Genomic DNA, 15,202 nt, shown 5'->3' on the forward strand with positions numbered 1-15,202 from the left:
AGAGCACTGAGACGCTGCCAAAACCATAAGGAGATCCAAAAAAGCTCAGTCCTGCAATCAAGTTCCTACTCTTCTCTTAGAGCATCTTGAGCCGGACATAGCCCATTTGTTCGCGGCGTAGCCATCCCTCTTATATCCAATCCCCCGAATCCAAACAATCTCATGCAACGTCGATCAACACGACGTAGATAAATTCAACACATAGCATACGCTCGGACATAGCAAGTTCATCATTACAACTTGACATAGCAAGTTCACAAAATATGGACACTTCGACTACCATAGCATTGCTAGATCTAGATAGATACCTCACCACTTCCTTGCCAGGCCCTTCCCCTTGGAATCTCCAAAACGGGCGTTAGTAGGCGTTGAAGTCCTCATCATACGCATCAGCATCTGGAGGGCCATCGTCGTTGCTAGAGGTGGACGAGAAGGGTGGTCCGGCCAGACATCTGGTGGGGTGGGCCTGCTCCTTGTCAAGGCGGCTAACTTTAGCCGCAGCGGCCACCTTCTCCTTGGCGAGGCACTCGGACTCCTCAAGCCACAATGCCTTCGCATTTTTGCGGCGATGGATGAGTACATTTTGCTTCACTTTTTACCCCTTATTTTTGAGTTGTAGTCATAGGATTTTCATAATTTTATCGCATTCGCGCCACCTATTTGGTTGTTTTTGTCAGAATCTCAAAGGAGCAGGAGATTTAAGCATTGATTGGAAATCACCTATTTCTGGGTAAACACCATGCTAATTGATGTAATAATAACCTAAGATCAAAATGGAAAGAAAACCAGGAGCGCAAGCCTTACCAGGAGAGAAGACAGTGTGCAGTACGGCCAGCTCCCCATGGTCAAGAATTTCATCCACATGTGATTGGATCTCGCATTCGGCGAACAGAGAGGCCACAACCATGAAACGGGAGCAGAAAATCAACTCTAAGAGGGATCTGGAGGGGAAATCGATGGAAGGGCACCGCCACGCCATCACCTCGACAAAGGAGACTACGACATCAACTATCATCATCATCCACATCCTTGCCATCGACCCCTCCATTCATTTATTTGTTATACCGAACCCTAATATGGATTCATACTCGTGTTGCATTAATCATCCATCTGTAATTGCTAGGAACACCATGATGATGTTTATTATCTATATTTCTAAGTAGAACCCTAGTTCCCGGGGATATGGAGGAACCCTAGTATGTGTATGAACTGAACACCAATAAGAGGCAATATTTTTCTTATATGTTTGTGTTAATTATTCTTCATTATGTTGTGTGAAGTCGATCACACAACATATGCCTTAGTGGACATGAAAGATGTTACTATCATTGGGAAGCGGGGATGTGGAGGTAGTGTTGTGACAGAAGTTATCTCCCTCCTTTGTCGAGCTATGATAAGGGAAATAACGGAGACCCCATAGCTTTAATCCGCATCCACTGGAAGTCCCTTAATCATCATTGCTTGCACCGGCAGGAGGGGATGGTGGTGGCATGCGTGATACGGAGTTGCGTAGTATGCATGTATATTTATTTGGCTCCGCCAACACATTAAACATATAACATGGATTGGTCAACCGATAATTGTGCTTGTGTGTAATAAAATAACAAGCATACAAGTGGTGAATCTGTACTCCTTAAGAAACTCTGAGCCCTATTGCAGTTTCCATCACTTTGCATTACTCTTTTGTTCTTCACTACTTTTATAGTGCACTTTAACTTTCTTTTAAACAATCTTGCGATGTTTCTTCCTTCACAATGTTTTTGCTTTGGATCGCAAATAACTTACGGGCACTTAATGATAAACCTCTATAAGAGGCAAAGGGCATTTCCTAAGCTCTTTGTGGGATACTCCTACTTCGAAAGTGCCACAACTGTATCTTGTACACTTAACACATCAAGCTTTTTCTAACGTTGTTGTTGGGGAGCTATGTGCCTTTGGTCTTTGTTTTGAGTTTGGTTTGTTTTGTGTACTAAGTTTCTTCGCAGTTTCTAAGAACCATGGACGAGTTCAAACATTTATATCACGGGCCAATTCCATTTTCCCCCTTAATTTGCACCCACTATCATCTTTACCACTAAAAAATTCATGTGCTCAACGTTGCTCCTCTTCCATCAAAAATCCTTATTGAAATAACCTTTGGTGCCGTTTTTGCCCGGTCAAAGGGATTTTACCGTCATCGAGACATCTCTTGTACATAGTTACCCCTCTGTGCATGTTTCACTTACACGTGGGACCTGTCCTTGGAAAAAGAAAAGAAATCTCTCTCTCTCTCTCTCACACACACACACCTCCCCCCTCTCTCTCTTATAGGTGGACCCCACCCTAGAGAAAGTCTCTCTTCTTTCTACCGTCTCTCTCTCTCCCTCTAGTGTATGCCGGAGAGCAGGCCTTCTTATTCCCGCATTTTATCATACCGCATCGAGTGCAATGTTTTTCTACATAACAAAGTGAGCAGGTTACCAATAGGAAGATGGACCACCTCTCTTGTTCATTCCATAGGAAGATGAACCACCCGTCTTGTCCATTCCATTAACAAACTGCTTGTTCTTCTTTCCTCTTCTTGGTGATATTGACTCCATCTTTGCATCTCCCATTCTATTAATTCAACTAAAGAAACACTATCATTTCAGGTTAGCATGAATTGTTCGGATTACGTACTAAGCGTAACATGTTATCCCTTAAGACATCCACGGAATTTGTAATGCATCCAACTGTTACCGAAGAAGGCTTTCGCCCCGCTTTATATTATAAAGCAAACCGCCCGAGCCAAACATCCAACATAGTTCAAACAACACACACACACACACAGGGGGTTCACCCCAATACGAGTACAAGGTTCAATGCTGAGGGCACAGCTCAACAAGCCCAAGATGAAAACCAAACACACGAATAGCACCACATCAAGCAGGCTCTATCGTGCTCCAGAGGGGGGGCGGCGGCAGCGGAGGTGCCACGCGGAAGGCCATCGAGCGAAGATCGGCGAGGAGGGTGTTGATGGCGTCCCGGTCCTGAGGGCGGCTAAGCGGCCACCAAAGCTGCAAGTAACCACACATTTTGAAGATTGTGTCAGTCGCACGTCGAAGGGGCACTTTCTGGATAACGAGCTTGTTGCGGATAGTCCAAAGCGTCCAGGCGAGGACTCCAACGCACATCCATCTAATATGGCGGTAGCGAGGAGGGGCGGCGTGGATCTCTTGAAGCAGGTCGGGGAAGTTGCTGTTGCACCACTGCCCCACCAACCGCCTCACGGAAGCAGGACCACAAGAATTGGGCGGTGGAGCAAGAAAAAAAGATGTGGTTAGAATCCTCCACCGTGCCGCACAAGGGGCACATCCCATCTCCTGGTCCATTGTGTTTGAGGACCTCGATCCCAGAGGGAAGGCGTCCTCTGATCCACTGCCACAGGAAAATCCTAATCTTCAGAGGAAAGCGAATGTCAGGACCCCGACTCAATGCCACATCGATCTAGCATGTAACACCTCATATCACTTTGCGGCCTCACGCACGGTATTCTCACGGGTGTCGCCTTACCTTTGCCCGGGACCGTTTGCGCCTTTTGGCACACGTATATGACAGTGTCGCTAGCATCCATATGATAAGGAGCCCGGGCTGACATGGCTAGTCGTAAACCCAAAGTGGCACAGACTTACAGGGACAGGCATCCATGACCCAGCATTGAACGTGTCGGTCATCAGCGAGTGAATCCAGGCTGTAGCACTGGGCTAGCAGGACTCCGGTGAACCGGGCTGTAGCGGGCTAACAGGACTCCGGTATTCATCGCGTGACATTTCCCCGAAGGGACAGACACAGGAACGAAGAAGGACACATGCCGGCCAGCCTAAGTGTTCCGGAGCAGTAGCAAGCTACCATGGCTCGGTGGAAACACTAGGAGACATTTCCCGGTAAGAGAGGCTACTAAAGATAAACAACTAGATAGTCAGATCCCACACATACCAAGCATTTCAATAGCATACACACAATATGCTCGATATGTGCAAATACAACATGGCATCACAACATGACTCTACGACTCAAGTAATTTATTCAATAGGCTCCGAGGAGCGAGATATTACAAACATGGGTCTCATGACCCAACAATCAGAGCATACAAATCAAAGCACACGCGGAAGCTATCATGTCTGAGTACAGACATCTATAAATGAAAAAGGCTGAGAAGCCTGACTATCTATCAGATCCTGCCGAGGGCACAAGATCGTAGCTGAGGTATCAAGCTAAACGTCGAAGACCACGTGGAACTACTAGTGAGACCGAAGTCTCTCTGCAAAAACATAAAATAGGCAAACGTGAGTACAAATGTACCCAGCAAGACTTACATCAGATCTATCTACACATGCATCATTATCAACAAGGGGATGGTGGGGTTTAACTGCAGCAAGCCAGCTTTGACTCGGTGGCTATCCTAAACTACGACTGCAAGCGACTCTTTTGAGGTGGCGCACACGAGTCCACATATTCACCATATCAATACACCACTATGGATCCGCTCCCGTCTCCCTACGAGAACGCCATCCATAGCACTCACACTTATCTTGCGTATTTTAGAGTATCCACTTTCACTTGTCTATGAACTGATATAAGCAATCCAGAAGTCCTTTTCCGTGGACACGGCTATTCGAATAGATGATGTTAACCCTGCAGGGGTGTACTTCTTCATACATGTTTCCACCACTTAGCGTCTGCACACGACATGTGCTCGGCAGACTTCAAGCGAAAGCCGACGTGGGTGTAGACCACGACCTACCTAAACATTCAAGTCTCTAGTCCAGGTTTATCGCCTATTCGGGTTCCATCCATGAGGAGATCCGGCCGGAGTTTCGCTCACAGCCCCAAACGATGTGAACAGGGTTCCCGAGATACCAAACGGGCATCCGGTACACCGTGCCACGTACCTACCGCATCACAGCCCACCCCTACGGTCAGCGCTGTCCACGGCCTCCAGTAAGCTACAAACACCAGAAACTACTTGCAACTCCTGGACAGAGGACTAGGGTGAATAAGAAGTCGAGCGGGGTCATATTTCAGGGCCCAATGCATGGTAGTAGCTGAATCATGGATCACAAACACAGAACTCAGTTCCTAAGGACGGCTTCAATGAGACAACCCACCATGTACTCCTACATGGCCTCTCACCGACACCTTTTACCAAATCGTGTTCACACACTTAGCTCACACATAGTAGGACATGTTCACACACCTCTGATTCATCCCCGATGAATCAGACCTGACTCAACTCTAAGCAGTAGCAGGCATGACAAACAAACATGAATGAGTAGGCACAACATGGCTCAAACAACTCCTACTCATGCTAGTGGGTTTCATCTATTTACTGTGGCAATGACAGGTCATGCAAAGGATAAAGGGGTTCAGCTACCGCAGCAAGTAACAGATGGATCGGTGTTATCCTAATGCATTAAAAGAGAGCAGGAGCGAGAGAGTAGGATTGTATCGGAATGAACAAGGGGGTTTTGCTTGCCTGGCACTTCTGAAGATAACATTGAGTCTTCATCAGTGTCAACGATCACAACGTCGGAACATCGTCTACCGGGAGGGAACAGATACCGGCAACAAGGAAGAAATACAATCAATGCAATGCACAATATGATGCATGCTCATGACATGGCAAAATGAATGTGTTATGAGCTAATGCAACTAGCAATAGATTAAATGAAGTTGGTTTGAATACAAGATTCAAATTCAAACTCCATATGTGATTATTCAAATGCCCTTTAATTGATTTGTGCTAAACAGCAGCTATAAGTTGTTCTAACATGCATGAAAATGGTATAGATGGATTCCTTGAATTTTGTGATAATTTTTCATATATAATTTATTTAATTTGGAGTTACGGTTAATTTTCTATGATTTATAGAAGTTTTAGCTATTTTCTGAAATTATTAAATCATTTAAGATTTATTTAAATTCCAGAAAGGAATTATTGCGTCATCATGACCTCATAGTGACGTCAGCAGGTCAACGGGCGCCGTCCAGGTCAAACTGACCTGTGGGACCCATATGTCAGCGCCACAGGTTAAACAGGGGGGGTTTAGTTTAGTTTAATTAAAGATTAGGGCACTAGGGCCCACATGTCAGTGTCAGCAGGGGGGTAATTAAATTAAAATAAACTAAACTAATTAACAGGGGGGCTGGCCCCACCTGTCATCGACCCAGGGGGGGTCAAACCCCTGGTCAGCAGGGCCTAACCTGCCGGCGGCTTGACGCCGGCGAGGCCGAGACGGCGGAGGCCTTCGGATTTCTTGCTCCGGCGGCCAAACGGGCGGATGAGGGCGTCTACGTGGAGCTGGGACTCGCCCGCATCCATCTGTGCAAACGGCAGGGGCTGAGGTGGCCCGAGCTCACCGGAGGCAAGCTCGCGGCGGTGGCCGGAGTTCGGGCGAGGTCGGGGTTGGCGTTAGGGGGCACGGGAGGGGAAGCTGGTGTGTGAGTTAGGTTCCTGGTGAGGTGTGGAGCACGTTGCCGTGCTCGGTAGCTAGCTCCGGTGGCTCTGGCCTTGTCCGCGTCATCGCCGGCGGTGAGGAGCTCACGGCCCCGGTGAAAAGGGCGGCTAGCGTGCGGGAACGAGCGCGGGGAGGAGGGGAAATGGAAGAGGAGCTCACAGCGGATCCGTTAGAGGCAACGGCGAGGCCGGGGAGGGGCTGGAGCTCGCGAATCCTCGGAAGTTCGCCGGCGGCCGAAGGTTGGGGACGAGCTCCGGGAAGACGCTACAGGTCTCCCGCGGTCGAATGGGTTGGTGTAGAAGACGCAGAAGGCGATGGCGGTTCCTCTGAACTCATCGGAGAGGCACGGGGTGGACGGTGGCCGCGGTGATGCTCGTCGGCGGCGACGGGTGTGTTCGGTGGCTGCGCGCGAGAGAGCCAGAGGAAGAGAGGAGCTCGGGGAGAGAGTGAGAGGCCTGGGGGGGTGCGTGGCGTCGCGAACAGGGTCCAGGGCGACGAGAGGAAGCAGGAGGTGGCCAGGGGGAAGCAGGAGGTGGCCGAGGCCTCTCGGGCGCGCGCCACGCCTCGCCTCTGTTCGTCCTCCTGGCAAAGGAGGAAGATGACAAGGGGGGGGAAGGAGGTGGGCTGGGCCGGCCAGATGGGCTGGCCAGCTGGGCCGGCTACAGGTAAGTGGCCCAGGTAGGCTTCTGTTCTTTTTATTTTTTTCTTCTGTTTTGTTTTATTTAATTTATTTTGCCACTGTTTTGAATTTAAAATAATTCAAACAATGCCAAAAACTCCTCTGAATATTTTATATTGCTAAATGGACTTTTCCAAAAGCTTATAAAATATATCAGGGGTATTTGAAATTATATTCTAATTATATGAATATAATTCAAATTCAAATAGCTAATGAATTAAATCCAAAGTCCCAAAAATAATTCCTTAAAAATGTTCAACATTTTGGTTGAGACCAGAACCCTTACCAAAAATTATCAAACATTTAAGAAGAGCATTTTGGAGCAATGAATGAGATTTCTAGGGTTTTTGCCCCTCTTTTATTTAAGTTTTTGAGGCTTCCAAAATTCCCTCAGTTCAAATTTTCAGAATTTAAACATGATGCACACATGAGCTAGCCTAGAGCACTACCAGCAACTAGGGATGTGACAACTCACCCCCACTAAACAAGAATCTCGTCTCGAGATTCAAGCGTAGGGTAAAGTGAAGGGTAACGCAGACTAGTATAATCTTCACGATCCAGGGTGCACTTCAGTTGAACGTTGATTCATTCACCATCTTTGTCTTGTCGTCTTGTTCTGAGAACTCCAACTAACATGACAACGAGAGGAAAGGAAAGACCCTAAAAGAATCGTTCTTCTCGAAGGTCGAACAACTCATGATTAACTCACGGAATGAGACATAGCAACATCTCTCGAGCTGAGGGACGAAGCACACATCCATAAGAATGGAGTGAGGCAGATGACGAAGGTTCACTAGGTAGACAACAATTCCACACCTAAGAAGGTGGTAAACGATTGCCAACGTAGCGAGGAGTTGAGTTGCCATGATACCATAACGATGCACCTTAGGGAAGGTGACTCGTAGAAATATCCCCTTAAGTGGCAAAAAGAATTACCTTTGATTCAGAGATCATTGAAACTCTTTATACCAGCCTAAGGCAATTCTCAAGCGATCGTTTGGAGGGGGTCAGTAGAATGGCATACTCAGACTTGGATGATGTGGATTACCTTGTTGAAGACAACGCAATGGATGAATTTGCTTATCACCGGAAATGGAAGAGACCCATGGTAGAATGGCACATTGGCGGTGCAAGCTGGGAACAAAATGCAAATGATGGGAATGATTCTAGTAACTGGGGAGAACCCAACAATAGAGAGTGAATTCACTGTTTGAGAAGGTCATAGCATTGCCGAGGGAACTGAGAGCAAACCCAGTTAGTGCCGATGATAACACCTAGCGCTTGTGCGTGCTCTCAAGAACTTGAGCATTTCCATATTCACCAAGGTTTTACCAACATCCGTGTCAAGGATCCTGGCAACACAACATACCACCATGATGAACAACGATGGACGATGCAGATGCATAGGAAGATAACATCAACTCAGATTTCATCCTAGCGAGGCCAAGGAAACAAAATCTGGATGATCGACCGAGAGACATTTAACACTCCGCTTCTAATGTTCTCCTTGATGTGCTAGTGTAATCCAATCATTGAAATGGTTTGGTAACTAGAACATCAAGTAAAGGTCGGACTTCGGGATCTCAAAATCCATAGGGGCAACTAGGGAGTAAATCCTACGAAATCCCTATGGGGAGGTGGCCAACTTCCTCAATCAAGATATTATAATAACAGGTCTTCCGGCTGGGTGTGTTGGCCACGACATCCACTTTACCGGTTTTCGAGGGACCGATATTATAGTTCTTGGGAAATGTTCCAAACCATCATATCTGCCTGAGATTCAGATCTGGTTGGTGTCAGGATATTCCAGACTCGTCGAGTCTAGGAAGAAAAATGAAAGTTTGCAACACAATTCGATGAGACAACGCTGCAAGATTCTCGGGGAATGAACTACGATAGTAAGCTCCAAAACATGAGCTGGTTCTGCTACAAACATGTGAACACGCTGTCCCAGACAAACATGACCACGTGGTAGTCTTATAATAAAACACTACCGAGTTCAGGTGGGGAACCATCATTAATGACATCGAAGTCTCCACGCGTGGAAGTCCAAAGAGTTCACCTTGGACAGACTCCTTTATCTTTGAACAACTCAATCAGTGGCTTGGTGTGCTCGGAACACATATGGAATGAAGGTTGCAAGTCTCCAGACCACAGAATACTTCGCACGTATGCATGACTGATTTGGAATGATTCCAAAGAAAGCAAAACTAACTTTCTCAAATCCACGGCGGCAACTTTCACCAAATGCACGTGTATAAGAGGAAGTCACTCCTTTCATCAAACAAATACTTCATGAGTTAGCATGAAGAAATGCTTTCAAAAGTTTCCAACACTAGCTTAATGTTCAACAAAATCATGGAGGAGATAAGGATGTTGTCAATGGGCTCAACAACAATTCTTCCGGGTTTCCCTTTAAAAGGAATTCCATAGTTAAGAGAACAAGTGTTAGCATTGGTCAGACCCAAAAGATATAATGGTGTATGCTCGAGGGATCAACCACGAGTAAGACAACATTACGAATATCGTTGGTTCTGGTCTGATTGGATGATAGCCCATACTCCAATCAAAGGTTAGATAAAAATGATAGGTCCAGCAACTGATCACAGGGACCAATCGATGAAGATATCATCTTTCTTCAACACACACTACACAAGAATATCCCTTTGGAACGAACTAAGTCAGGCAAGCTTTTATCTTCCAACCCTCCAAGTTGTTGTCTAGCTTAACCAACTAGCTCAGAGATATCTAACACCGATTCTTGGAGAAGGGGTGGTTTACAGGAATAAACCAACTTGATCACGAACTCAACATAGCGGTCAGGTGACAACCTGGTAATACTTCTGAGAAGATATTCAGAAAATCACGAACCACCGGTATGTTACTAAGCTCGAGAACAATCTTGCTTTTCAGGGCAAGACGATATGATCAATAGAGCAAGGATTTGAAATAATCCTAACTCATCGATCGAGGAGTGCACCGAGAACAAAGACTAGGTAGCATGATCAACCTTAGAATGATGATTCAAAACCAACACGCTAAGAATGAAATTATTGTCCATTAACTACCAAGCAACAAGGTTGCTAGGAGTATTGAATTCACACATCACGATTCACTTGTCGGCATTCCGGTTGCGACAACACGGAACCGAAGGATGAATAATGATGGCGAGAAATATCACTACATCAAGAATTTACAAGAGCCGGTGCAATCCTCATGAAAATCCTGACATAAAGACGGTAATACTTCAAGGTAGAACAGAATCAAAAGCTGGATTGGCATTTGATCTGCGGAATACAACTACTTTGACCCAATCCTAGATATGGATGAGGTACTGGAGTTTGTTTCTCCAAGTCATTCAGGACAGAATGGCTTGACGGACCACAAGGGTAATAGGCATCGATAAACGAACGCACGCATACTCTTGACTATCAATTTATAAACGAGGGTCAGAAGACAACTAAAGAGGGACAACTCAAAGGAACATACGATTTTCTGAGTTGTGGATGCATGGTTTAGCATGTTGAACCAAGTTCAACATGTTTTTTTTCCGGATAACCCATGCAGAAAGGTAGAACTGGCAGAGCCACAATATATAATGGAGAACTCATCAAGAACAATCCTGTTGTGATATTTCAGTTCAACGAGGAACTTCTGCCATAAGTAGTTCATGGTATTTGGAAGAAGAAGATACCACGGACTTCAAGGACTATCGCAAAGGTTACTAATATCCTAAAGGCGCTAGCAATTACTATCAACATGAAGTAGGTAGAGTGAATCTCGGGTTCAGAACCCAGGAGTAGAATACCTACCACTAAGTAGCATCACGGAATGCTTTCGATAATGACGGCCAGAGTCATCACACTGGAACATAAATCATGGCTAGACTACTAGATGATCCCCTGAGACACCTAGGGTCATAATAGTAACTCCAACATAATGTCAAGGCAATAGAATACCTCAACTCAACAATTAGTGTGATTGAGCTGGCATAAAGGAGCATCGAAACCAGAGGGAAAGGATTTTGCAAATGCATCAGACTATTTAGAAACCTGGAATGACTCGGACAGCATAACGGCTGTAAATGCTCAGAAAAGATTTGAGACATTCACAAAAAATGGTGGCATAACCACTCAGAAGCACAATATCAAGGTTTCGAGATCAACAATTAACATACGGAAGTAGTAGGAACTGAACTGAGACTTAAATCCAACAATCTTATAAGTCCACTGATTAGTAAGACGTGATCCTGATAGAAAGAAGAGAAAGCCTAGTTTCTTAACCCCGCAGGAAAGATAAGATGACTCAGATCAGAAGGCCATGAGGTATAAGGAGTAAAAAGAGCCTTACGTTCCATCCCACAATCAATTCCCTTATATAACTAAAGCATTTCTAGACTCAACTTCGACCAGTTTGGCTTGGTAATCCTACAGGCAGTTAAGCTCTGATACCAACGCTGTCAGGACCCCGACTCAAGGCCACATCGATCTACCATGTAACACCTCATATCACTTTGCGGCCTCACGCACGGTATTCTCACGGGTGTCGCCTTACCTTTGCCCGGGACCGTTCGCGCCTTTTGGCACACGTATATGACAGTGTCGCTAGCATCCATATGATAAGGAGCCCGGGCTGACATGGCTAGTCGTAAACCCAAAGTGGCACAGACTTACAGGGACAGGCATCCATGACCCAGCATCGAACGTGTCGGTCATCAGCGAGTGAATCCAGGCTGTAGCACTGGGCTAGCAGGACTCCGGTGAACCGGGCTGTAGCGGGCTAACAGGACTCCGGTATTCATCGCGTGACATTTCCCCGAAGGGACAGACACAGGAATGAAGAAGGACACATGCCGGCCAGCCTAAGTGTTCCGAAGCAGTAGCAAGCTACCATGGCTCGGTGGAAACACTAGGAGACATTTCCCGGTAAGAGAGGCTACTAAAGATAAACAACTAGATAGTCAGATCCCACACATACCAAGCATTTCAATAGCATACACACAATATGCTCGATATGTGCAAATACAACATGGCATCACAACATGACTCTACGACTCAAGTAATTTATTCAATAGGCTCCGAGGAGCGAGATATTACAAACATGGGTCTCATGACCCAACAATCAGAGCATACAAATCAAAGCACACGCGGAAGCTATCATGTCTGAGTACAGACATCTATAAATGAAAAAGGCTGAGAAGCCTGACTATCTATCAGATCCTGCCGAGGGCACAAGATCGTAGCTGAGGTATCAAGCTAAACGTCGAAGACCACGTGGAACTACTAGTGAGACCGAAGTCTCTCTGCAAAAACATAAAATAGGCAAACGTGAGTACAAATGTACCCAGCAAGACTTACATCAGATCTATCTACACATGCATCATTATCAACAAGGGGATGGTGGGGTTTAACTACAGCAAGCCAGCTTTGACTCGGTGGCTATCCTAAACTACGACTGCAAGCGACTCTTTTGAGGTGGCGCACACGAGTCCACATATTCACCATATCAATACACCACTATGGATCCGCTCCCGTCTCCCTACGAGAACGCCATCCATAGCACTCACACTTATCTTGCGTATTTTAGAGTATCCACTTTCACTTGTCTATGAACTGATATAAGCAATCCAGAAGTCCTTTTCCGTGGACACGGCTATTCGAATAGATGATGTTAACCCTGCAGGGGTGTACTTCTTCATACATGTTTCCACCACTTAGCGTCTGCACACGACATGTGCTCGGCAGACTTCAAGCGAAAGCCGACGTGGGTGTAGACCACGACCTACCTAAACACTCAAGTCTCTAGTTCAGGTTTATCGCCTATTCGGGTTCCATCCATGAGGAGATCCGGCCGGAGTTTCGCTCACAGCCCCAAACGATGTGAACAGGGTTCCCGAGATACCAAACGGGCATCCGGTACACCGTGCCACGTACCTACCGCATCACAGCCCACCCCTACGGTCAGCGCTGTCCACGGCCTCCAGTAAGCTACAAACACCAAAAACTACTTGCAACTCCTGGACAGAGGACTAGGGTGAATAAGAAGTCGAGCGGGGTCATATTTCAGGGCCCAATGCATGGTAGTAGCTGAATCATGGATCACAAACACAGAACTCAGTTCCTAAGGACGGCTTCAATGAGACAACCCACCATGTACTCCTACATGGCCTCTCACCGACACCTTTTACCAAATCGTGTTCACACACTTAGCTCACACATAGTAGGACATGTTCACACACCTCTGATTCATCCCCGATGAATCAGACCTGACTCAACTCTAAGCAGTAGCAGGCATGACAAACAAACATGAATGAGTAGGCACAACAGGGCTCAAACAACTCCTACTCATGCTAGTGGGTTTCATCTATTTACTGTGGCAATGACAGGTCATGCAAAGGATAAAGGGGTTCAGCTACCGCAGCAAGTAACAGATGGATCGGTGTTATCCTAATGCATTAAAAGAGAGCAGGAGCGAGAGAGTAGGATTGTATCGGAATGAACAAGGGGGTTTTGCTTGCCTGGCACTTCTGAAGATAACATTGAGTCTTCATCAGTGTCAACGATCACAACGTCGGAACATCGTCTACCGGGAGGGAACAGATACCGGCAACAAGGAAGAAATACAATCAATGCAATGCACAATATGATGCATGCTCATGACATGGCAAAATGAATGTGTTATGAGCTAATGCAACTAGCAATAGATTAAATGAAGTTGGTTTGAATACAAGATTCAAATTCAAACTCCATATGTGATTATTCAAATGCCCTTTAATTGATTTGTGCTAAACAGCAGCTATAAGTTGTTCTAACATGCATGAAAATGGTACAGATGGATTCCTTGAATTTTTCTGATAATTTTTCATATATAATTTATTTAATTTGGAGTTACGGTTAATTTTCTATGATTTATAGAAGTTTTAGCTATTTTCTGAAATTATTAAATCATTTAAGATTTATTTAAATTCCAGAAAGGAATTATTGCGTCATCATGACCTCATAGTGACGTCAGCAGGTCAACGGGCGCCGTCCAGGTCAAACTGACCTGTGGGACCCATATGTCAGCGCCACAGGTTAAACAGTGGGGGTTTAGTTTAGTTTAATTAAAGATTAGGGCACTAGGGCCCACATGTCAGTGTCAGCAGGGGGGTAATTAAATTAAAATAAACTAAACTAATTAACAGGGGGGCTGGCCCCACCTGTCATCGACCCAGGGGGGGTCAAACCCCTGGTCAGCAGGGCCTAACCTGCCGGCGGCTTGACGCCGGCGAGGCCGAGACGGCGGAGGCCTTCGGATTTCTTGCTCCGGCGGCCAAACGGGCGGATGAGGGCGTCTACGTGGAGCTAGGACTCGCCCGCATCCATCTGTGCAAACGGCAGGGGCTGAGGTGGCCCGAGCTCACCGGAGGCAAGCTCGCGGCGGTGGCCGGAGTTCGGGCGAGGTCGGGGTTGGCGTTAGGGGGCACGGGAGGGGAAGCTGGTGTGTGAGTTAGGTTCCTGGTGAGGTGTGGAGCACGTTGCCGTGCTCGGTAGCTAGCTCCGGTGGCTCTGGCCTTGTCCGCGTCATCGCCGGCGGTGAGGAGCTCACAGCCCCGGTGAAAAGGGCGGCTAGCGTGCGGGAACGAGCGCGGGGAGGAGGGGAAATGGAAGAGGAGCTCACAGCGGATCCGGTAGAGGCAACGGCGAGGCCGGGGAGGGGCTGGAGCTCGCGAATCCTCGGAAGTTCGCCGGCGGCCGAAGGTTGGGGACGAGCTCCGGGAAGACGCTACAGGGCTTCCGCGGTCGAATGGGTTGGTGTAGAAGACGCAGAAGGCGATGGCGGTTCCTCTGAACTCATCGGAGAGGCACGGGGTGGACGGTGGCCGCGGTGATGCTCGTCGGCGGCGACGAGTGTGTTCGGTGGCTGCGCGCGAGAGAGCCAGAGGAAGAGAGGAGCTCGGGGAGAGAGTGAGAGGCCTGGGGGGGTGCGTGGCGTCGCGAACGGGGTCCAGGGCGACGAGAGGAAGCAGGAGGTGGCCAGGGGGAAGCAGGAGGTGGCCGAGGCCTCT

This window comes from Triticum dicoccoides, chromosome 6A (assembly GCF_002162155.2).
Source record: "Triticum dicoccoides isolate Atlit2015 ecotype Zavitan chromosome 6A, WEW_v2.0, whole genome shotgun sequence".
Classification (NCBI taxonomy): Eukaryota; Viridiplantae; Streptophyta; class Magnoliopsida; order Poales; family Poaceae; genus Triticum; species Triticum dicoccoides.